This window comes from Microcebus murinus, chromosome 13 (genome assembly GCF_040939455.1).
Source record: "Microcebus murinus isolate Inina chromosome 13, M.murinus_Inina_mat1.0, whole genome shotgun sequence".
NCBI classification, from domain to species: Eukaryota; Metazoa; Chordata; class Mammalia; order Primates; family Cheirogaleidae; genus Microcebus; species Microcebus murinus.
The window spans coordinates 74,198,330-74,223,166 of NC_134116.1; the positions used below are offsets into that span (position 1 = coordinate 74,198,330).

Genomic DNA, 24,837 nt, shown 5'->3' on the forward strand with positions numbered 1-24,837 from the left:
GGGTGTTAAGTGGTATCTCATTGTGGTTTTGATTTGTATTTCCCTAATGATTAATGATGTTGAGCATCTTTTCATATGTTTATTGGCCATTTGTAAAGCTCCTTTGGAGAACTAACTCAAGTCCTTAACACATATTTCAATTGGGTTGTTTGTCTTTGTTGTGTATATATAGATATACATTTGTTTTACAAAAATGGCAATATGTTTACAGACATTGTATTTGTAAGCTTCTTTTCCTGCTTAGCAGTCTGTCTTGAGCAAAGAAATATGTGTCATCATATAATATGTTCTTATTCTAATCTGCATCATTTTTAATACCCATGTGATATTCCACTGAATGAATGCAAAAGACCATCAATTATTTAGTCAATCCTGTATTACTGGACATTTGGGTAGTTTCTGATTTTTTACTGTTACAAATAAGGCTGGCTATCCTTACCTTATACTCATACCTTTGTGTTCATAATTGTTTTATTAGGATATAAATATATTCCTCAAAGTGAAATTGCTCAATCACAGGATGAACCAAATTTGGTGAGTTTTACCTGGCTGCTTTTGGAAAATTTTCACTCAAAATATAATAGCTTTTATAAAGGCTATTCGGGCAATTTTACATATAAAGGATACAGAATAGGATCATGATTTCTAAGATTTTGTAAAAGTTTGAGCCTACAACACTGGGGAAAATTGTGAAAGGGGTAAACCTTCAAAGCAAGCAGATGAAAAGCCTAAAAAAACTGGAAAGACATTTGGTTGAAATGTCCATTCCCCTTTATACTTCTGTTACTTTACTACTTTTCAGGTTGAAGATTAATGGAAAGAGCTTTTATATTCAAGTAATTGCAGAACTGTAAAAAGTGAATGTGCAGATCAATTGGAACGGGTGGGAAAACTTTGAAAATTTTGCAAAAGCATTAGAGTTTTTTGGTTTTTCACTTCATTGTATCACCATTCTTTATAATAACCTACATAATTTCCAAAATTTACTAATCAGTAATTGTATCAGAATTTTATTCTTTAAATATATGCTTTAAATAAGGTTAAATACATTTTCATGTATTGTTTTAAGACCAAGATGTAGGTCAACATTCTTTTGAGGCATACATATCTTATTTAATGGTGACCAACATGTCAATATGAAATTGAATTAATAATATATAATTTATCTGATAGACAATCTGATAAGAATCTTTTTCATACATTGATGACTACTAGATTTAATACTACATAGATCAAACCTGAAAAGCAATGTAAATTTCATGTTTCTTTTAAGAACCTAAATTTTAGAGGTCAACATTGTACACTTTCATGTCATGAGTTTATATACATTGAACATCTACAGATAATTATAATATGACATTAGAAATAATACTGATTTTATTTCTAAAAATTAGAAATATATAATAGCTGTATTAATATAACACTTGACATTGAAAAAAATTAAATGTTAAGTTCTTTAGGATTTTTACAGAATTGTGGTTTAAGAAAAAAAAAAGAATTGTAATTAAGAATCAACTGACCTAGGGGGGAAAAGATGCAGTTTTTTACTTTGTTTATTATTCTATACTATATCTTCATTTTTAGGCCAAATCTAATTTTTTCTCACTTTAGGACCAGTCTTAGGAGGCAATTAATAATGGTGCTTAAAACCTCACTAAATCCAAGAAATGTGTCACCATAAAAAAAAAAAACAAAAAAAAACCTCACTAAAAAAACTACCAAAGGCTGAGCAAGGTGGCTCACACCTGTAATCTTAGCACTTTGGGAGGCCAAGGCAGGAGGATCCCTTGAGGCCCCAGGATTTTGAGACCAGCCTGGGCAACATAGCGAGGCCTCATCTCTACAAAAATTAGAAAAATTAGCCGGGAATGGTGGCGGCGTGTACCTGTAGTTCCAGCTACTGGAGAGGCTTAGGCAGTATTGCTTGAGCCCAGGAGTTTGAGGTTGCAGCGAACTATGACATCACTACACTCTAGCTTGGGCAACAGAGTGAGACCCTATTTCAAAAAAAATAAAAATATTTCCATTTTGTTTATTTTGAATATCTTTTTTTAAATGGGAAAATTAAGAAACCGCTGGTGCAAATAGAAATTAACCTCAAAATATATGTTTACTAGCTTTTTTTAAAAATTATTTTTTATTTTTTCCAGCATATTATGGGGGTACAAATGTTAAAGTTACGTATATTTCCCTTGCCCTCCCTCCCCTCTGGAGTCAGAGCGTCAAGCGTGTCCATCCCCCAGATGGTGAACATCACACTCATTATGTATGTATATACCCATTCCCCCCCACCTGCCCAACACCCAATAGAAGTTATTCCTATATGTCCACTTGTGTGTTGATCAGTTAATACCAATTTACTGGTGAGTATATGTGGTGCTTTACTAGCTTTCATGACTCCACAATCAAATAAAGTATTTGTGAAAAGGATTAAGAAAAAAAAAGAAAATAGATAAATTCCAAGCCTGCTCATGTTAGAGTCGAATATGTTACTTTACTTCTTTTTATTTAAACCTGTAGACCAAGGGCGTGTGATAAATATGTAGACTTGAGTGTGATATTATTTGAGAGTTTGGCCATGTTCTCTAGTCATGCTTTGGCGAGTCAATGGACAACACTTTGGCCAAGGATGGCAGCCAGAATTTTCACCAGGGAAACTGTCCCTCAGCATCAGCAGGGGTTCTTGCTGCTGGAGGGCCTGTTCTAGGGGATAATTTTTACAACTTAACATTTCCTTGATTGGCGTGACTTTCTGAACACCCATCCAAAGCACCTCCCTCAAAATGGAGGGGTCCCATCTGAGCCGCATTCCAATGAAAGGAAATCTGAAACCATTTTCCCCAGAGATAGGCAACCCACTGCTAGAAGAGCTATGATGTGATTTCACAGTAACAGACTTACAAGGAGTAGCTTTTACTAACTTCCAGAAATCCAAAGGAATTCCTAAAACTTATGTTTCCACCCAAGGGTTCTGGAACATGGGTCTCCATAGTTTCTTGTCTTTAATTCCAGGAAAGAAGGAAGTTAGGTGAATAATGGAATCAGATGACAGTAATCTCCTTATCATCTACTCTACATTCTTTTCCAGGACCCAATTTTAGCTAAAAACAGAATAAAAACCATCTGGCACCACTTCAGAGAGTTAAGGGGAAAAAGCCTGAGGAAGATTTTTAAAAGAATAAGCCAGCAAGATATAGTCATGATAAAGATGACCAAAATTACAGTTGCAATCTAAGTTTACTTAGAAAAAAATTTGCTCCCCAGTATGAAGAAGTCTTTCAATTTTTTAAAAAAGGATTTTAAAAGAAATGTTATTCATCAAAATGTGGCTGCTATAACATCATAATATTGAACCATTAAATGTATGGTACCCATTTACTGTATGTACATGTCTTCTCACTAGCTTAAAACTTACGCTTAGCATGACTTTGAAAGTACAAAAATGGTAAAACAAACAAACCAACCAACCAACAGACCCAGGGCAAACACTCAGCTGTCTTTTCCTTGAGAGAAAGTCTGAGGCATGAAAGAACCCTCAGGTACCAAGTTTGTTTCCTGATCTGTAAATTCTCTGATTAACCAATGAACTTGTCTCTTCTTTCAGGTAGGTTCTGCTGATCCACCAAGATTCCTCCCCTCAGCCACTTTCCTTGGCTCAGCCTGACCCAATCCTCCCTCTCTGTGGCCACAGCCAGTGCCAGGGGGTGCCTGGCCCACCAAGGAGAGTGCGGTGGGAAGCTGGCCAGGGCCTGTGCACATCCCACAGGCCTCTCCAATGGAGAGGCTTTGGCAGGTTTTCTTTTTTCTTTCCTGAATTCTTTCTCTTCTAGTCACCAGAGAGGGCCAGTTTCCCTGGTGACAAGAATCCATAGGCAGTGGTGTTATATTCCCAGTTCCCTACCTCTAGGCACGCTGCCTTCAAGCCAAAGTCCTTGCACAGAAGATTTCTATTTTCCACTTTCTATTAAACAGCAGGGAGGGAGTCAAATGCAATTCAAATTGCATTTGTTTACCACTTTGTTCGAAAGATGTGGTAACATTTATTTTTCTAGTAAGTTTGTCAGTTCCAGAAGGGCTGGGACTACTCCTATCTTTTGACTGTTGTATCACCTAGGTTGGCGCTCATAAATAAGTGCTTCATGAATGAATTTGTTTTCTACTATGTGACAAACTACAAAGTCTAACATGTTGATTCTAATAACGAACAGGATACAAGTCATTTCTAGAAACGTAGGTTGGCATACCTTACTACCCAGGTATAATGCTAGCAAGAAATGGGGACATGTCATTATAATTACAGAGAAATAAGTGATGAATTCTGAGATTGTGGGAAGAATGGGCACTAATATGTCCAGTGAATATAATTTTCACAGTATCTCCAGATGTAGGTATCAGTATCAGAAAGGATTGTCACTTTTGCTGGGTGTGATGATACACATCTGTGGTCCCAGCTACTGGGGAGGCTGAAGCAGGAGAATCGCTTGAGCCCAGGAGTTCAAGGCTATAGTGCACTATGATCATGCCTGTGAATAGCCACTCCAGCCTGGGCAATATAGCGAGATCCCACCTCTAAAAAAGGAAAAAGAATTGACTATCACTTTTGACAAGCTTTTTGTTTTCAGCTAATATTCTTCTTAAATATAAAATATTTAGGTTTAAAGAACATTTGCTTTCAGAGTGAAGGCCTTCAGTTCCATTAACACATAAAGGTAATTTCACTAATGTCATGAAATCTTCCTTTATAAAGGTCTGAATTCTTACTAAATATAGCAGACTACAGATTGGATCTGTCAGTAAGTTAAATTTGTTGAATTGAACTGAACTGAGTCTTAAACTTATTTTAACTAAGTTTTAGATGACAATCTTCTAAATTATTATGCTTAAGGTTATATACTACTATAACTAACTTTCTATTTACCCTATAATTTTACATTCCTTAATTGACTTGAGATTGTATTAAACAGTGACAAGTGGCAAGCATCATCAAAAGCCTGTAATCCTAGCACTCTGGGAGGCCAAGGTGGGAGGATCGCTCAACGTCAGGAGTTCGAAACCATCCTGAGCAAGAGGGAGACCCATCTCTACTGAAAATAGAAATAAATTAATTGGCCAACTAATATATATATATATATATATATATATATATATATATATATATATATATATGTATTAGCCGGGCATAGTGGCGCATGCCTGTAGTCCCAGCCTCTCCGGAGGCTAAGGCAGGAGGATCGCTTGATTGAGCCTAGGGCTTTGAGGTTGCTGTGACCTAGGCTGATGCCATGGCGCTCTGGCCCAGGCAACAGAGTGAGACTCTGTCTAAAAAAAAGAAACCATAAAGACCACGAATATTTTCAGATCCTACACTATGGCTTGGAAAATATGTAAACCCAGGGAGGATGAATTTCCTTACCCTCACATAAATTCGTAGGTGGACGACAACATCCTCTCCCAAGATAAAGTTGAGAAATCCAACTACTTGATTGATGAGTAGGAAGCCTGCTCGCACTGGACTCATTCATTCACTTACAAATGAGCCAGGCCGGGTGCTGAGCCTTGGAGACCCAGAGGTAAACAAAACAGACCAATTGCCTCCCTGGCAAAGTTTCAATGAGTTTGCATTTTAATGGAGAAGAAAAACAATGGACGAGTAAACAAATACCTAAGAAAGATAATTCCAGATGCTGCTGAGGGCCTGAAGATAAGAGGGGTAATGGGTAGGGGTGGGTTTCTGAGGAGATGACGGGAGGAAGTTAGTTCATTTCCAGACTCGATGAGTACTTCTGCTTGCTTCCTCGCTTCTGGTTGGCTTTGGACGAGGAAAGGCGGCTGGCATGTTCCATGACCCACTGAGGCAGCCTCGGCCAACCGTTTGCTGCTCAAGACTCTGGAGGCCAATATTTCACAACCGCCCCAGGCCTCTCCCCGGGCCCGGAGAAGCCTGACTCTTCTCGCAGTTTTCCCAGCGATCTCGCTGTCCCCGCTCTGCCCCTGCGCTTTACGCACAGCCTCCGAGGGACGGCGCGCGGCCAGCTCTCAGGATGTGGAGAGCTGCAAATAGCGCCGACAGCTGCAGCCGGAGGTGGTGGCCGCCCGGGAAGCGAGCCAGCTGCTGCCACCGCAGGAGCCGAGCCCAGCCGCGGCCGTCCTCGCGCCCTGCGAGCAGCCGGCGGAGCCCTCGACGGGCCAGGCCGGCGCGCTCGTGGGAGCGATGGCGCTTGCTTCCCCATCCGCGCGCACGCGGGCACGGAGGGCGGCGGGCCTGCCTCGGAGGTAGGTCCGCGCCAGTGGTGTCGTCCTCGGTATAAACAGGGCACAGAGGTGATGAAGGGGGACGGTCTGGCCCCCTGTGTCGTGGGTGCTTGGCCTTTTCCTCATGGGGTGCCCGGCCCTTTCACACTATCTCCTTAGCGCGCTGTGTTTTCCGCCACTCACTTTCTCCCCTGGCCACACTCCTAAATGTGACGACGTAAGCAGTGCTCATAAAGCATCACTGGAAATGTCTTTAAAGAAGGAAGCCTAAAAAAAACATTTAAAACGCATCCTTCGGTCAGCCGCACACAGTGGGAGCAGGGATGGGACCCAGGCCGGTGCGCGGCCTGCCACGCTTCCCTCACAGGACGGCGGAAGAGGCGACGCGCGCAGGCCGAGCAGAGGGGCCGCCGCTTCTCGAAGGGGACCCGGCAGTTGCGCGGTAGGTACACATGTGCGCGAGTGCGCGACTCTGCACACCCTGGCGGCAATGAGTTGAGGGCTGATGCTTGGCCCTGAGAGCCTAGTACTCTTCCCCGAGCACATGGATTCGCTTCCTCCGGGCGCTGCCTGGTGTGGAAAGTTCTGGGCCCTTTCAAGGCCGCAGCGGCTGTCCCGCGCAGCTCCTTCCTCCTATGTGGTGGTGGCTGTGCTGGGTGCGAGCAACGCCCATGCGGGAGAAAACCCGCTCTCTGGAGGCCAGAGGGCGGCACAAAGACTGCTGACGTGGCGATTCCGCGCCGACGGGTGGCCCTGGTCCCCGGGGAGCTGCTCTGGCCGTTTTAGCTCCTTTCTCGGCTTTTAGGCGAAAAGGGAGACAAGCCACAACTGAGAGATGAGCGTACAGCAGCGTAACTGTACACAGGAAACCGGTGCAGATGACCGTGACATTTCACTGAATTTTCGTCTTTCTTCTTTTTGTTTTGTGTTCTGCAACAAAAAATGTTGATGTTTATAATTTAAATGCTAAGCATTCAGCTGGTATTCAGTAACACATGTTATTTAAGGGGCCTACCAACAAGGAAAAAACAACCTTGTTAAACAAACCCATACAGGTTGACGGGTCAACACTGACGATTTTATGAAACAACAAGATTTGCAGCAAATGGAAAGCACAATTATATTCTTACACTTTTTCAATTAAATTTGAAGCACACTTCAGCAAAAGTGTATGTTTCCTCCAGGTGCACGTGTGTTCAGCTTTCCTTTGCCTACCAGTGCTTTAAGTCTGCCAGAAATTCCCCTGAGAGAGGAGATCTTAATGCAGAATATTAACTCCTCTGCCTATTATATCCATAAAGCCAGGCCTACCTCTCTCCCAGGGGCGTCAGAAATTGCTTCTGTGTGCTATTTGGAGAGGCCTTGGCATCCAGAAACAAAGAAAAGTGAAATAAACTAGTACCCCCAAGAGAGAAGATAAGAAAGTCCAAAGACCTAAAGAAGCACTGAGGGGTTTTTTTTGAGACAGAGTCTCACTTTGTTGCCCAGGCTAGAGTGAGTGCCATGGCATCAGCTTAGCTCACAGCAACCTCAAACTCTTGGGCTCAAGCAATCCTGCTGCTTCAGCCTCCCGAGTAGCTGGGACTACAGGCATGCGCCACCATGCCCAGCTAATTTTTTCTATATATATTAGTTGGCCAATTAATTTCTTTCTATTTTTATAGTAGAGATGGGGTCTCGCTCTTGCTCAGGTTGGTTTTGAATTCCTGACCTTCAGCAATCTGCTCGCCTTGGTGTGAGCCTACGCGCCTGACCTAAAGAAGCACTGAGTTTTAAGTCACTGGTTTTAAAAAATAATTCATATGCAGGCTTTGAAGTCACAGCCATTGTGCTGATTTTCACTGGCCACTTGCTAGTTGGGTGTCCTTGAACAAATATCAACCTACTGTGCCTCAATTCCCCCATTTGTAAAATGGGCACAGTAATCCTACTGACTTCATAAGGCAGTATGGTAATTTAATAAAATAATCCATGAAAATGCCTGGCACTTGATAAGAACTCAGTAAAGAGTTAGCTACTTGTCATATTGAATGGCACAAGTTTAGGTAAAAAAAAAAAAAAAAAAAGAGTTAGCTACTGAATTTTTTATAGCAATAAAAAATTATATAATAAATTATTAGTTTATAATAATTACTATTATATTATTATAAAGTTTCATTCATTCTTTTCTCCTTCCCCAACTTGGGCTTCCACCTTAACAGAAAGCATAGAACAGTGGCTCTTCATTACTGTTTGAACTTTAAGTAAGTGGTCCCCAGGTTTATTTGAACATTGGAATCATTGGGGGACCGGTGCCTGGATTTCACTCCAGAGATTCTGATTGTGTTGTTCTGGGATGTGGGTTGGGCTTTGGAAATTTTAAAAGCTTTCCTGGTTATTTTAATGTACAGCTAAGTTTGGAAACTAATGCTTTTTGGTGTTGTCCTAACCAAAAAGGCAAAATAAATGTTCATAGTTTAGATCAAATTAAGGCAATATGTATTTTGAACTAATAATTTGACTCATTTTGCTGTGTTAGCCAGTGAAATCAGCCATACAACCGTTTCAACTATTTTTTTCATTGAATTTATAAGTTGTGACTGATTTGACCAATTCAATAAAAAGTTTGATTCCTTAAAATCATATAGCCATAGGCTCAAGTAAATTGAATTTGTTGGAAACCAGCTGTGATTCTGGCTATTTTGAACTGTTTAGATGACACATTACCATAGAGGTATACATTATTTAATTCCATTCTATACAGTTACTAAGAAACTGGATATTAAATTAAAATGCTGATAGTTTTAGATTGACTTGATCAGTTCATCCAGTAAAAATTTGATTCCTCAAATTCATAGAGTCATAGCCTAAAGGAAATTGAATTTTGGGGGGAACAGCTAGGAGTTTCAGTATAATTTAGAATATAAATTACTACAGGAGTATGATTTTTTAATTCCATCATGCACATTTGCTAACAAACTGTATGTTAAATCAAAATGTTGTTATTGGAATGAGATGCATGCTGCCTGTGCCTTTGATATCATTCTGGGGACTTTTGAAGGCACGTAGGTTTCTACCGGATTTGTGCACCACTGTCTATGTATTACTAACCTCTTTAAAAAATTAATGAGCATGTTGGTCCCTGTAGCGCCTCGGGTCATACTGATCCATCAGATGAATCACGTGTGAGGTAGCACTCTCAGGCTCTATCAACTTCCTGCCAACATTTCCCGTTAGAAGCATGAATTGCTAGATTAGATAAAGGCCCTGACCCTTGTGCCCAGAAGTTCTTCATCTGACCATGGACCTGGGGCAGTGTTCCTAGTTGGGGAGAGCAAACCTCTGAGATGTATCCACAGTCACACAAAACAGAATCCAGGCTGGGCACAGTGGCTCACGCCTGTAATCCTAGCTCTCTGGAAGGCTGAGGCGGGCGGATCGTTTGAGTTCAGGAGTTCGAAACCAACCTGAGCAAGAGCGAGACCCCATCTCTACTACAAATAGAAAGAAATTAATTGGCCAACTAATATAATTGGCCAACTAATATATATAGAAAAAATTAGCTAGGCATGGTGGCGCATGCCTGGAGCCCCAGCTACTCGGGAGCAGGATCGCTTGAGCCCAGGAGTTTGAGGTTGCTGTGAGCTAGGCTGACACCACGGCACTCACTCTAGCCTGGACAACAAAGTGAGACTCTGTCTTAAAAAAAAAAAAAGCAAAACAGAATCCAACAACCAACCACTTGTCTCAGTGAATCATACAACAGTTATTAAGTTGAAAATCAGGCAATTATATGTATATGAGCTACTTCACTGCAGAATAAGCTGTTTATTAGGGTATTAATCTATAATGGGCAAAGAAATAACATCATTAGAAAATAGAAGACATAAGAAAGGAAATTTTTTTTTTTTTTTTTTTTTGAGACAGGGTCTGTTGCCCAGGCAGGAGTACAGTTACAGAATCAATTCCTGGGCTCAAGTGATACTCCCACCTCAGCCTCCCAAGTAGCTGGGACTGCAACTACCCACGACCACTCCCAGCTAATTATTTTTTTTAAAGATGGGTTCTTGATATGTTGGACTCAAGCAATCCTCCTGTCTCAGCCTCCCAAAGTGTTGGGATTATAGGCGTGAGCCACTGTACCCAGCCAGAAAGGAATTTAAATTTTTTCCTTCTGATAGTTTTATGAGTAAAAGGAGTTTGCACTGAAGACTGGGTTTAAAACAGTTAGCTCATGGCAGACAAAAGGATAGAAATGGAACTAGTATTTAGTCAATGCCTATTATGTGCTAGGCTCTTTCTGTACATAATCTCCTTTAATCCCTACAACTCCTCAATATAGACTCAGTCCCAATTCATAGGTAGAATTAACTGAGATTGAGGGAGATCAAGTAACTTGCCCAAGGGTGCACCATGACAAATCCCAAAAGTGGGATTTGAACACAAGTCAGTCTGCCCCAGGCTCCATGATCTATCCACTACATCTCGGGGTGACCAGTCATCCTGGTTTCCCACTGAGGGATTTCCAAAAGGTGGGACTTTCTGTTTTAAAACCATGGCAGTCCCAGGAAACCCAAGAGGAGTTGATCACCCTGCTTGGTAACCAGAGGTTATTGCTGCCTGAGCCAGCTAGATAGATTCCAGGCCATAGGACTGGGAAGGACACGTGGGAGGCCTGGATCTCTCACTTAGTTCAGAAATACTATATCCATTATACCACATTCCCACTGAGAAAGCAAGTTAATGGCACTTCTAGCCAAATTTCGTACTATATCCTTTTCCCTTAAAGGGCCATTTCAATCACGATTTTAGGTTTTCAATTTTGTGAGCTGTGTGGGGTCTCTATCACAACTACTCGACTCTGTCATTGTAGTGGGAAGCAGCTGTTGACAATACAAAAACAAGTGAGTGTGGCTGTACTCCAAGCAGCTTCTAGTTACCAAAACTGGAGGCAGGCTGGATTTGGCCCATGGATAGTTTGCCAAACCCTGATGTAGGTTATTAATAAAGAATTCTTTGCATAGATAATGCATTTTTGAAGAGGAATTATTTCTCGAAGTTACTTTAGTTGGTATAGGGCCAGTAGGCAGTTGAGAGCTCACTTTTGAACCAGTTGGCCATTCCAACTATTTTCTACTATTTCGGGACTATGGAATTTGACTTTTCTAATCCTACCCAAAAATCACATAGTGTGTGGGTGTGTGAAGGCAGCAGTGTGTGGTCTCCCATCATAAATTTCTTTTCTCCTTTTTTTCAGATTTAGTCCTGAATCCAGATCACCACAAATTTCTGTCCCCTTTCTTGTCTGTAAGGAGATATTAGACACATTCATTTGTCCATTGTTCTTTTCAATCACTTCTTTTATTTCCATATACCATTTAAAATGTAATTCTCATTGCACTCTATATAAACTTAAGATATATCCATTTGCTTCAATATAGCATGTTCTTTATTGTATGCTAGAAAAATATTACAGAAAGTTTCTTTCTTTTTTTCTTTTTTTTTTTTTTGAGACAGAGTCTCGCTTTGTTGTCCAGGCTGGAGTGAGTGCCGTGGCGTCAGCCTAGCTCAACAGCAACCTCAAACTCCTGGGCTCGAGCGATCCTTCTGCCTCAGCCTCCCGAGTAGCTGGGACTACAGGCATGAGCCACCATGCCCGGCTAATTTTTTATATATATATCAGTTGGCCAATTAATTTCTTTCTATTTATAGTAGAGACGGGGTCTCGCTCTTGCTCAGGCTGGTTTTGAACTCCTGACCTTGAGCAATCTGCCCGCCTCGGCCTCCCAAGAGCTAGGATTACAGGCGTGAGCCACCGCGCCCGGCCTAGTTTCTTTCTTTTTACTTACTAGAGACTGGGTTTTACTCTGTTGCCCAGTGGCATTATCGTAGCTCACTGCAACCTCCTACTTGGGCTCAAGTGATCCTCCTGCCTCAGCCTCCTGAGTTGCTGGGACTACAGGTGTGTGTCACCATGCCTGGCTAATTTTTCTATTTTCTGTAGAGATAGGGTCTTGCTCTTGCTCAGGCTGGTCGTGAAATCTTGGCCTCAAGCAATCCTCAAGGGTTGGCCTCCCAGAATGCTAGGATTATAGGCATGAGTCACAGTGCCCAGCCTCATACCATACTTGTTATTGAACTGTTGGTTGGTAAGCTTACAATTGACTTGGGAGAATTAACTCAAACAGCTGATAACCCTAAAAGAGATTCATTTAAAGAAGATATTACAACAATTAAAAATACATAAACAACACTTAAATGTTTCGATAATGCATGTATTAAGCAAGGCACTATTTTGGTTTGATGATAAAATCAGGACCAGGTATTTATCTGATAACATTTCATAACTGTTTAATTTATCAATATAACCTGCGGACTTCCATTTTCTAGCCTTATACTTGTAAGAAAGACATTAATATTGAAGATTATTGTGATATCCAGTAGAGGAGAAGACAGTAATAAATAATTTAGCATCTTTATGTGTCACTTGCCTTCCTAAATTACTTATGAAACAGCAACAAACACTACTGGTGCTATTGGGAAAGGTGACATTGTCCATTTCATATTTAACAATGGAGCCATTAAAAAAAGAGAGGACAAAAAGAAAGGAGGGAGGAGAGAGAGAGAGAGAGACAGAGACAGAGACAGAGAGAGAGAGAAAGAGAAAGAGAAGGCAGGCTGGGAGTAAGAAACTCCTTATTGTATTTAAAATACAGATTCTGGTATCTTGAGAAGCTGCATGTTTGGTTTGGCTGAAGGATATCAAAAGCCACTAAGCAAGAGAATGACATTTGTTGTCACCAGAGTAAACAATTTTTATTTCTGTTTTCCATATGCAGGCATATGAGTAAAACATGGCACATTTTCTATTTGTACATTTTGGGAAAACATGTAGCATTATAATCATCATAATATGAAACACATCCCTTATGCTACTAAATGTTTCATCACTGCTTTGGGAGTTTTACAAGAGAAAGGAAATGGAAATTAGTGATCCTAAGAAGTGTTAGCACTAGTATGGATTCTGGTATGGTCCAGACCAAAAGAACCATACCTGAATTGTCTCAGTTATGTGAAAATTTATTTTGTAATCTGTTTCCAGAGCATGTGGTTCAAATATCACAATAACTCATCAAATATAAACTTCATTGCCAGGAAAATTTTCCTTGAGCCTTGCTGAGATTTTTTTTGTTCTTATCTCACTAGAGATGGAAATGTCTCCCATTCTCCATAAACTCAATGGATTTTTCCTCTCTGTAAAAAGAGGAGTTTTTGCACAGGCAGAATCCCTGCCCCCTACCCCAGGCAAACATGATCAAATGCATACATTTTCAGAAAGGTCTTTGTCAAAATTTCAGATAAATTGAGAGTTCTTTTTATGAGTGATCATTTCCCAACACTCTGATAACAGTTATGCCTGCCAGCCAAGATGTTTGCAATAAACTTTGTAAGCCTCCATATCTTAAGAAATCAATTGTGGTGTTAAGACTGGAAATAGAGCCAGGAATGGTGGCTCACGCCAGTGAATCTGGAGGCTGAGGCAAAAAGATTGCTTGAGGCCAAGAGTTCTAGACTGACCCGGGCAAAATAGCAGGACCCATCTCTATCAAAAATTAAAAAAATTAACTGAGTGTGGTGGCATGCACCTGTAGTCCCAGCTTCTCAGGAGGCTGAGGCAGGAGTATCACTTGAGCCCAAAAGTTTAAGGTTAGAGTGAGCTATAATCACACCACTGCACTCCACATGGGATACAGTGCAAGACCTGGTCTCTTAAAAAAAAAGGCTGGGCCAGGCATGGTGGCTCATGCCTGTAATCCTAGCACTCTAGGAGACTGAGGTATGAGAATTGCTTGAGCCAGGAGTTCAAGACCAGTCTGAGCAAGAGGGAGAACCTGTCTCTATAAAAAATAAAAAATGAGCTGGGCGTGGTGACACACGCCTATACCAGCTACTTAGGAGGCTGAGGCAAGAGAATCACTTCAGTGAGCCCAGGAGTTTCAGGTTGCAGTGAGCTATGATGATGCCACTGCACTCTAGCCTGGGCGACAAAGAGAGACTCTGTCTTAAAAAAGAAAAACAAACAAAAAAGACTGGAAATAGAAGAAATAAATGAAAATAAGAAATCACTGATAATATATAATATATAAAGTCTTGGACAGTGCTTGCCATAGGGTATGTGCTCAATAAGTATTATAAATATTAGCTATTGTAATTTTATTATTTGGGAATATTCATATTGAATGACCAATGGTACATATATATCTATAAATGTGCATATGTATTTATGTATATAATAGGTATGTATAAACAGAGAAGAGTTTAACTTTCCTAATTGCCAAAAATCATCTTTGCTTGTGCATTAATTCATTGCTGTTGCTGTTTATTTGTTGTTCTGCACAGAGTTAGAAAGGGGAGCACTGGCAGAGGTGTGGAATGGCTCATTTATTTTAGTTCATTATTAACTTTGAAGCCTCACCCGAATTGTTCTAACCTTAGCATTGAAGCAAATTTGGCCATTGATGAAATACCTAATCAGTGAATTAAAATCACAAAATATACTGCACAGTGCCACCTTCACCACAGAAAAGTGGAATGTCAGAATGAGAAGAGACTTCAGACAGCATCTGGTACAATATCTTCATTTCATAGGTGAGGGGACATGACAAAGAGGGTCATTCCAAAACTGGATTTCCCTCCGTGTCCAGGCTCTGTCCAGCCTCTTATCTGGGAGGCTTTTCTTACCCCTCTATAAAAACCAAGTCCATCTGATGATGCTGAGCATGTGTGGTGCCATGCAGTTGGGTTGGCCCCATATGTCTCTCCATTCTAGAGAGGAGAGATGACGATTCCAAGACAATTGAACGGAAGGGGCTCCAACAAGTGTATCCCCTTAACATCACCTTTTCTGCTCTGCCGTTGTGGATATCCAAAACTATATGGGTGCTCAGGAATGGGTGCTCTACCTCATCTTAGAATTAAAAATTCCATTGTTATACTTTTGTTTTCCAAGTATATTTTTTTAATGAGGTCTTTGAAGTAGGTCATGGGAATTCTAGACACAGTGCTTTTAGTGAGAAGTGGTTATTGATGAGTTCAAGAAGTCACTTGTCTCTGATTCTGATGGTCAGAATAGGTGGTCCAGTTGTACAAATTAGCAGAACCTAAAATGGGGTCAGGGCTGGAGGGCCCTCAAAGGCAGGATTTGGATCCTGCATCTGGTACAATGGTGTTTGTGCCTTCTTGGTGTTTGTGTCTCCAGGACCAGGTGCAGCGTTTGTTACATCGTAGGTGTCCAGTAACGTTTCTTGGACGACTTAAGGAGAGACGAAGTAAGCAAACTAAATCTCTGGTTCTCCAGGCTTTCCGTGGGCAGAGAAGAGTACTTTCACGTGGAGACAGGCATTTGCTTTTTCTGAAGTGGTATCTTCCAAACTTGATGGTTGGGTGGCTACTTTTGTGAGTCTAAAAAAACTAACCAACCAACCAAACAAAAACCAAAAAATCCTTTTAAATGTTTCTACTTTCTTTTGGTAGTCACCAAATAGCATTTCCCCATGTATGAAAGGGCATCCTTTCAATTGCAGTGGGTGACTTGGGCATGAGTCCCTGCACCCCCTAATTCCTCAGAGCTCTATGTGATTCAGGGTTGCTGACCCATTTCTCCTGATCACTACTGAGGCCAGTCAGCCAGCTGATTTAGCATACCACATGTTTTGGTCATATCTGTGGCAAAGCCCACTTCCAAGTGTCTTGCCTTAGTGGAGTTATGTGTTGTATGGTGTTTCCACCAAGAAAAAAATTAATGGATAAGTTTGCTTGCTGAAATTTTAGATTATTTCCATCTAACAAAGGCCCACACCTGCCTATTGTTAGAATCTCAGCCTGACCTGTGACTAAGTGGTGGGAGATGCTAACATTAAGGGATGGAGTATATGGCACTTGAGAGAGAGCCCTTCTGACAACCACCTGTTGCAAAACTATTTTGTGCATGTGGCCAACTAGTGGGAACAGGCATTCCAGTACATAAGATGTGTATGTCAGTACTGTCAAGAGATCACACATAGGCATGAAATATGTATATTTTAAGGAAGAAGCAACAGTTGGGAATGCATAAAAGACATAGCCAGGGCACTCTCCAGAAGCCTATAATTATACTAGGAACAAAATCTTTCTTTAGGAAGCTCAGTGCTGCTCATTTTTAGAGAGGTCAAACTGCATCTGAAGACATGTTTCTGAGATTTGAACACCGAGATCTCTTTAGTAGGCATCGGCCATAAAACATCTTTATGTTGAACACATCTTTCCCAGAGACATCCGAAAAGAACATGACTTGCCTCGTAGGTCTAAAAAGGACACTCTGTTCCTCTTCTTAAAACCTCCTGTGGTGGCGTTCTACTTTGGTTTTGAATTATAGCAAGATGGGTATTTTTGTTCCTGTGCCAAGAAGACTACGTGCCACGCGTCTTTTACATAGCAGCTACATTTTACAAAAGAAGTATTTTGTACCTGATTTTTCCTGTAGCATTTTAAAAATTTGCACTGGACTTTACAACATTAATATCTTCCGTCCTCAAGGCACCATTCTGAGTTGGTGGGAGGAAAAACATTAACCTAATTTAAGCCTGGGGAGAGGTCAAGCAACACGTCCAGAATCACACGGGGGACTCAGAATACCTGTCAGGGCGGTTTCTGAATCAGTCAGAAGGTTGACTATTGAAGCAGCAGGGAGATATTTATTCATTTTGGACGTCTCTGCTGCCGTGTTTCTCAATGGTTGATATCTAAATTTAAGGGGAAAATCCCTTAGTTTTCACGAACCTACCGCAAGTCAACAAAGTGAAAATAAAAGCTTGCAGAAAATTCCCCTCAGGATAAATCTATAGCTGGTTATTATATTCGGGAGGTGTCTCCTGCTTTCAAAGTTGATCTCATGGAGTGGGTCTGTCCTCATGACCACCCCGCCCTGCCCCAGAAGGGGCAAGACTAATATCAAGGCCACCAGACATTTGAAAGTGTCCTTATATCTGGGTGGAAACTGACTTTCCAAATATCTGGGTAGCCACTTTGTCAGTCTTTACACAGATGCTTGTATTGTAGAAAAATATTAGAGAATGAAGGGAATACAACAGGCAATTTAATGACCATCTTCCACACTCCAGCAGTTTCGAATCCCACCTTTAGCCCAGTGTAAACAACTCATGGCAATCACTGCTTCTAGATTAAAAGTTTCCCCTTTTTATGTTCAGCTGTGGTTGAAACTTGTATTTTCTTTGAATCAAAACAATAATTTTGAAGTTGGAATCTCCTCAGGTTTTCTACTCCTGTTGGGACATAAAAATTCTCTTTGCCCCTTTGCATGTGAAGCAATCCTAGCGCCCTTAATTATCCTGATTTTTTCCTCGCTCCCTCTCCAGCCGGCTGGATGACTCTTCTCTGAGCCTGCTGGTAGATTACTGATTATGTTCTCAGGGTAGTTCAGAAATCTGCCCTCACCAGTAGCCCTCACTTTCCAAAACAAAAACAAAACTACTTAATCACATTCTTCAGACTAACAGGAGGAGGGACTCACTTTCCCTATTCAGCATGTGTCATTTATATTTTAATATATGGGTGTATGGTGTCATGTGTAGGTTTCTCTAGCCCCTTTATAGAGCAAATTAATTTCTAAGCTAGTCTTAGCCAGGCATGGTGGCAGGCGCCTGTAGTCCCATCTACTCAGGAGGCTGAAGCAGGAGGATAGCTTGAGCCCAGGAGTTTGAGGTTGCAGTGAGGTATGATGATGCCACTGCACTCCAGCCTGGGGGACAGAGTAAGACCCTGTCTCAAAAAAAAAAAAAAAAAAATCTAAGATAGTCAAAAGTTTAGTAATCATAAATTGACTAATAAAATCTTAGGCACCTAATATGGTAATGAAATGAAAACATGTCTTCCCAGAAGACTGGCTACCACAAGGATTAGAGAAGCAAATTGCTAGCTAGCACTCTTGGCAACACGGTGATTTCTTGTTGCTGAGGTATGAGGGCTTCCTCTAACTGATGATAATCACAAGTGCTGCTCCTACTGGAACTAAAAAGAGACCTTAAGAAGAAGGCAAACTTTCTTTACAAGTTGAAGGTAAAAAAAAAAAAAAAGCTGGAAATAGTTTCTCAAGTGCTGCTCCTACTGGAACTAAAAAGAGACCTTAAGAAGAAGGCAAACTTTCTTTACAAGTTGAAGGTAAAAAAAAAAAAAGCTGGAAATAGTTTCTAAAGATTTGAGATGTGAAAAATTAAAGACACTGGCTTCAGTTACTAAAAGGCATGAGCTTGGGCTTTTTGGTCCCTTAATTAAAGTTCTTGTTCAAAAGAATGTGTTCAAACAACCTTTAGCAGCTCAATTTCTAAAATAATTTCATAAAATGAGGAGAGTGAACAAACCTACATGTATATGTACTCTATGAGAGAACTCTTAACTCTACTAAAGCAGGGACGTACAGCCGTCCAAGCCAGGTTGTCAAAGATCTTACTGGAGAAGCATGGGGGAGGGGATGGAGAATATGGAATGGTCTGGAAGGATCAGAGCTTAAGCATGATAAAAGAGGCAGCACTTTAGAGCAGCCCAGCAAAAACTAGAGTTGGCAAAGCTACTTTTTTTGTCTGTGAAATCTGCATTTGGTTCATTCCCTTTACCAATGCCTCCTGGGTTCCTCCAAGGCACCTCACCTCTGTAGTCTCCCCTTTCAACCTAATAGGAAAACGCCTCAGTTGTGGTGTGCATTCCAGGTATTTCAATCTCTAAATGTCAGTTCAATGGGAAACATCAGTTAAAACAAAAATGATTTCCCACAAGTTCTATTCGACCAGCTACTGTGGCTTATATACGCTCAGGTTCGAATTTGTCACCCTTACCCCTCTTCCCCTCTCCAGCCACCAAAAAACAAACAAACAAAAAAGAGAATAGTAAGGAATGGGAATGGAGCTTGTAATTTCTTTTCTTGCAGGTTCTCTCTAAGTAAACCTTGGGTTCTGGTAGGACTGTTTGTCAATATCCTGATGTCTGAATTCTTAGTTGTTTTTTTGAGAAAGTCTTACTCTGTTTCCGAGGGTGGAGTGCAGTGGCCTCATCATAGCTCACTGCAACCTCCAACTCTTGGGCTCAGGCAATCCTCCTGCCTCAGCCTCTTGAGTAGCTGGGACAACAGGCGCATGCCACCATGACTGACTAATTTTTCTATTTTTCGTAGAGATGGGTCACACTCTTGCTCAGGCTGGTCTCCAACTCTTTGACCTAAAGTTATCTGTCCACCTAGGCCTCCCAGAGTGCTGGGATTACAGGTGTGAGCCATCATGCCCAGCCCAGATGTCCAAATTTTTATCCTATCAGAATAGCCAAATTATGGTTTTAAAACTGCAACTGGTCTGATAGATAGTCCCATCCATTTATGGCCACTTTCAAGGGTTACATATGTACAGATTCAAATTAAGTCCTGATGTGGCAGTTTGAACTTGTCCTCAGCACAGCAACTTGCCCACTGGTTAGAGTGACCAGCCATGATCCAACATATTGTTATCCTATCTGCCTGTTCACCTGTTGCCTGACTGAAGACTGATTTATGTACAAATCAAATCGCTCATTTTGCATTTCACAGCACAAAGTGAGATCCCTGGTGTTTGAATTTTTTTTCCTGAAGAATTTCCATTAATCTAGTTCATGTTCTCAACAGGAAGTAATTCAGACATGGGAAATGTATGCAACTGAGAGCCAAAGATGATAATGGATAGAAGTCAAATATACAAATATACCCATGCAAAAGGATAAAAATAATATATTTTGGGGAATTTTCACAAAAAGTTGCCACTTTGGAGTAGAAATTAAAATGATAGTTCTTTAACTGAATTTTCAAATATAACCCACTTTGTAGAATATTTGATATACTGAAACTCTCTATAATTTTTATTATAAAATTGGATCTGTATTTTTTCTAGAACAAGAATTAGAGCTAGGAAAATACAAAGAACTCAAAAGGAATGCAGCAAAACCTCAAAAATCCCATAGTTAAAGGTAAGATTATCTTTTACTGATAAATTATTAATGGTACTACTTAAAATAAGTTATGGAATATGAATACAAAGTAGTCACTTATTTTTGCATTTTGCATAATAGCTTAAAATGAAAGCCAATATTAGAACAACAAAAAATGGGACAGGAGAGCCTCTTGGCTTCAACAAGCTTTCTCTACAATATTCTGTAAAAAGAATATATAATACAAGTGACATTTTTAGAAGTTAGCCTCTAGTCATATGCATAAATCCTAGCACTCTGGGAGGCTGGGGCTGGAGGATTGCTTGAGGCCAGGAGTTTGAGACCAGTCTGAGCAAGAGTGAGACCATATCTCTACAAAAAATAGAAAAATTAGTCAGTCATGGTGGCATGTGCCTATAGTCCCAGCTATTCAGGAGGCTGAGGCAGAAGAATCAATCACTTGAGCCCAGGAGTTGGAGGCTGCAGTGGGCTGTGATGATGCCACTGAACTCTAGCTAGGGCAACAGAGCGAGACTCTGTCTCAAAAAAAAAAAAAAGGCCAAATTAGGTTTTACAAACTGATCCATGTGGCTTCTGAAATGATAACCATTCAGTTTGTTGAAGAATTTGCAGCTTGGCTTCCAATGTTAAATTCTGTAACTCTAAAGTATTATAATCGGCCTAGCATGGTGGCTCATGCCTGTAATCCTAGCACTCTGGGAGGCTGAGGTGGGAGGATTGCTGAAGGTCAGGAGTTCGAAACCAGCCTGAGTGAGACCCTGTTTCTACTAAAAATAGAAAGAAATTAATTGACCAACTAAAAATATATATACAAAAAATTAGGCCAGGCGTGGTGGCTCACGCCTGTAATCCTAGCACTCTGGGAGGCCGAGGTGGGCGGATTGCTTGAGGTCAGGAGTTCGAAACCAGCCTGAGCAACAGCAAGACCCCGTTTCTACTATAAATAGAAAGAAATTAATTGGCCAACTAATATATATACAAAAAATTAGCCAGGCATGGTGGCACATGCCTATAGTCCCAGCTACTTGGGAGGCTGAAGCAGGAGGATTGCTTGAGCCCAGGAGTTTGAGGTTGCTATGAGCTAGGCTGACTCCATGGCACTCACTCTAGCCTGGGCAACAAAGTGAGACTCTGTCTCAAAAAAAAAAAAGAAACTACAAAAAATTAGCCGGGTGTGGTGGCGCATGCCTGTAGTCCCAGCTACTCGAGAGGCTGAGGCAGTAGGATCACTTTAAGCCCAGGAGATTAAGGTTGCTGTGAGCTAGGCTGACGCCACAGCACTCACTCTAGCCTGGACAACAAAGTGAGACTCTGTCTCAAAATAAATAAAGTATTACAATCTTTAGGCCAGGTACGGTGGCTCCCACCTGTAATCCCAGCACTTTGGGAGGCCGAGGTGGGAGTATCGCTCGAGGTCCAGCAAGAGTGAGACCCTGTCTCTACTAAAAATAGAAAGAAATTAGCCAGACAACTAAAAATATACAGAAAAAATTAACTAGGCATGGTGGTGCATGCCTGTTGTCCTAGCTACTGGGGAGGCTGAGGCACTGAGGCAGGATTGCTTGAGCCTAGGAGTTTGAGGTTGCTGTGAGCCAGGCTGATGCCATGGCACTCTAGCCCAGGCAACAAACCAAGACTCTGTCTCTAAAAAAAAAAAAAAAAAAAAAAAAAAATTAGCCCTTATGGAAGCTTCTGGTTTTGAAAATGAGTAGCTGATCTTGGTGCAAGCCTGAAAGAAACACAGATGCTTTGAATCAAAATGCAGTAGGATAAATTAAGAGTCCTTGGGCTTAGAAAAGAACTCTTACAGATAAAATCACCACCCGAGTAGGGGCTGTAGAGACCAGTGTTAAAAAAGAGGTTCATCTGGCAGGAAAACAGCACAGGACTCAGAGAGCAAACAAGACCACAGCAGAGGCCATGGTACAGATAACAACAAACAGACAAGAATTCAAAATAGTTTGTCAATATGGCCTACCTTCCCCAACTAAAAGCTCTGTGTGGGCAGAGATTTTAATTTTGTCCACTACCATATCCTCAGCTTCTGGAACAGTGGCTGGCTTCTAGAAGGTGCTCCATAAATATCTGATGACTGAATGAACAGAAGCTAAGTTTCAGAAGACAGACTTGTCCAAGGAAACAAAATTCTACAAATATGTAACAAGCACCTAAACAGTACTATGCTAAGTGTCCACAAGTAATGCTGAAGTAACTGGTATCCGAGACTCTAATATAGCAGGAGAATGGGTGGGGAGTGCTTGGTGGGGAGGAGTGATGGTGATGGAATTAAGGAGCAACTTTGGGAAGAAGACAGCATTAGCAACGGATGGTACTGAATGATGGGTAGTAGGAAAAGCAGGGACTGGAGCCAAATGCTCCTGAGCCCCCTGAAGACAGCAACCACCTCACCTACCTTTGGATGCTGGGTGCCTACTTCAGTGCATTCTTCAGTGCATTTCCGGTAGGCACGCACTAAGTGTCTGGGAACTGAAGAGTAGGCAGTTGGGTTCCAGGCAGGGTGTCCGATCAAGCCTGCGGATCAGCTTGCTCCATCTCATCCGCCTGAATGTCCAGGATAGGCACTGTCACAGTGTGGTCTGAGAATTCCTGCCTCAGAATTAAATGTTAAAATGCCGACCGTTGGGCCCCATTTGGGACTTCCTGAATAAAAATCCTGAGTGAGGGACCCAGAAACTGGAATTTTAAGCAAGTATCCCAGTAAGTTTCCTATATACCAAAGTTTCAAGGGACACAACTATTTTGGGTGGTTACTGTGGGCCAGATTAGGCTTTTACACTTAACAATTTAATATTTATAATAATCTAAGGAGGTAGTAGGATTTAATAACTATCTGTGTTTGAGGAAACAAGCTCAGGGACAGTAAATAAATTGTCTAACATTGCATAGCAAGTAACTAGTGGAGATCCAAATTCCTGAGTTTAATTCCTGAGACCACACACTCTCCCATGTCTCAGGCACCTTAGGGAAACACAGAAAAAGCTAACCAAACCATTGGGTAGAGCTGGTCTTCAGGAAGTGTACAAGGTCAGTTTCTGATGGTTGAATCTGCCCAAATGAATGTCTAGAAATCAAGATTTGGGGTTTTAAGGTATCTTACGTACCCTACTGCGTACGTAAGACATTTATGACTTTAACAATCCTTATAATGAGACTGAGCACTGGGTGCAGTGGTTTGTCTGGACCAACACTAGAAACATGTGCGGGGCATACAAGTGCCTTCACACAGTGAAGGGAGGGGTGAGTGGGGAGGACAGCAGAAGAGGTGGGACTGTCATTCCCTCCCCCCCCCACCTAACAACTGCTGGCTCCAGCCAACAGTCCCACCCACGGTGACCAGGTCTTCTCATATTTCAAAGAGAAGCCAAAAGTCCAGCTTTCCACATGAAACATCATGATTTTAAAATATCCATCACTAAATCAAAAAGTTTAAAACACGCCCTGCAAGTCAAACAAACAGGTCTGGAAGACAAGTTCAGGCCCATAGAGATCCGGCATCCAACCTCTGATCTATCCGGAATACACAAATTCCAGGGCGTTAAGCTACATAAAGTAACTAGTGGAAATGGATTCCTTAGAGTCTGCATCCTGCTTACATAAAGTATATCCCTATCACTACTTCTGGTTTCATCAAACATGCATCACCTCATCTTTTGATTTCATACAGGTTTATCAGGTGTGCCCTGAAGGGCAAATTTTTGTAAATTTTGTGACTTTCTATTAACTTACCATTGTAAAGATGCCTTATTCTGGTTTTGGAGGGATCTTCAATGGGCGCTGGCCAATTTTAAATTTATGATTCCCTGGCCTTTCAGCTTATTGTAAAGAAAATAGAGCAAACTCTGGGAAAAAACTTTCAGTTTTCGTGAGCGCGGTACTGCGTCTGCTTTACAGTAATTGTGTTTAGAGCTTTTCCGAGGTGGAAATTCCCCCCTACCACGGCGATAAAGCTGCTCTGCTTCAGAGCGATTATCCATGTGTGTCTCTCTCACACACAAAGACTGGATGTCGGGTGATTTCCCACATATGATACGACGATAAACACTATAAGTCAGTAAGTTTAAACAAGTAATTGTGTTTCATCACTGCTATTATTTAGTGATTTTATCATGTCACTTTATGCAGAATGGCTTTGGACTAACCAACGAGGTTTTGTTGTTTTTTAACATTTCCACAATCTAAATAATGCTCCACTCTTCCAGTACTGGCGTGGCTTTAGGGAGTATTTTCTTATCTGTTTTATGGCAGGGTTAGATCTGTGCCTTTATTTTTGCCACGCGTGTGCACGTATTACATGCCATCAAGTGAGGCAACGCCAGCCGACCACAGCAGAAATCCTCATCACAGCAAATCACCGCCACGCCACCAGGTTCCCGACGTTAAACACGGTATAGACGCGAGCACCCGCGTGAAGGCATGAAAAGGCACTTACAAGGATGACCCGCCAAGATTCCTACTTTCAAGACACAACAAAAAGCCTCCAGGAAGTGAAGCCAGCAAGTCCTAATCTCATTTATTTTCACGGCTGTTTTTTTTTAAATTGTAGTTTTCCACAGTAAAACCAAA

At 41.3% G+C, this 24,837-nt stretch overlaps 2 long non-coding RNA genes across 2 annotated transcripts; one reads left to right on the plus strand and one right to left on the minus strand.

Moving 5' to 3' along the window:
• Positions 1-5,601: 5,601 nt before the first annotated feature.
• On the minus strand, positions 5,602-24,526 carry LOC105861187 (uncharacterized). Its single transcript, XR_012922487.1, has 3 exons — positions 24,001-24,526; positions 22,667-22,815; positions 5,602-7,182 (listed from the first exon to the last, which is right to left on the minus strand). It is a non-coding gene; the product is annotated as an uncharacterized LOC105861187 (long non-coding RNA).
• Positions 6,608-24,837, plus strand: LOC105861188 (uncharacterized). The gene is made up of 3 exons (XR_012922486.1): positions 6,608-6,694; positions 20,196-20,271; positions 24,520-24,837. It is a non-coding gene; the product is annotated as an uncharacterized LOC105861188 (long non-coding RNA).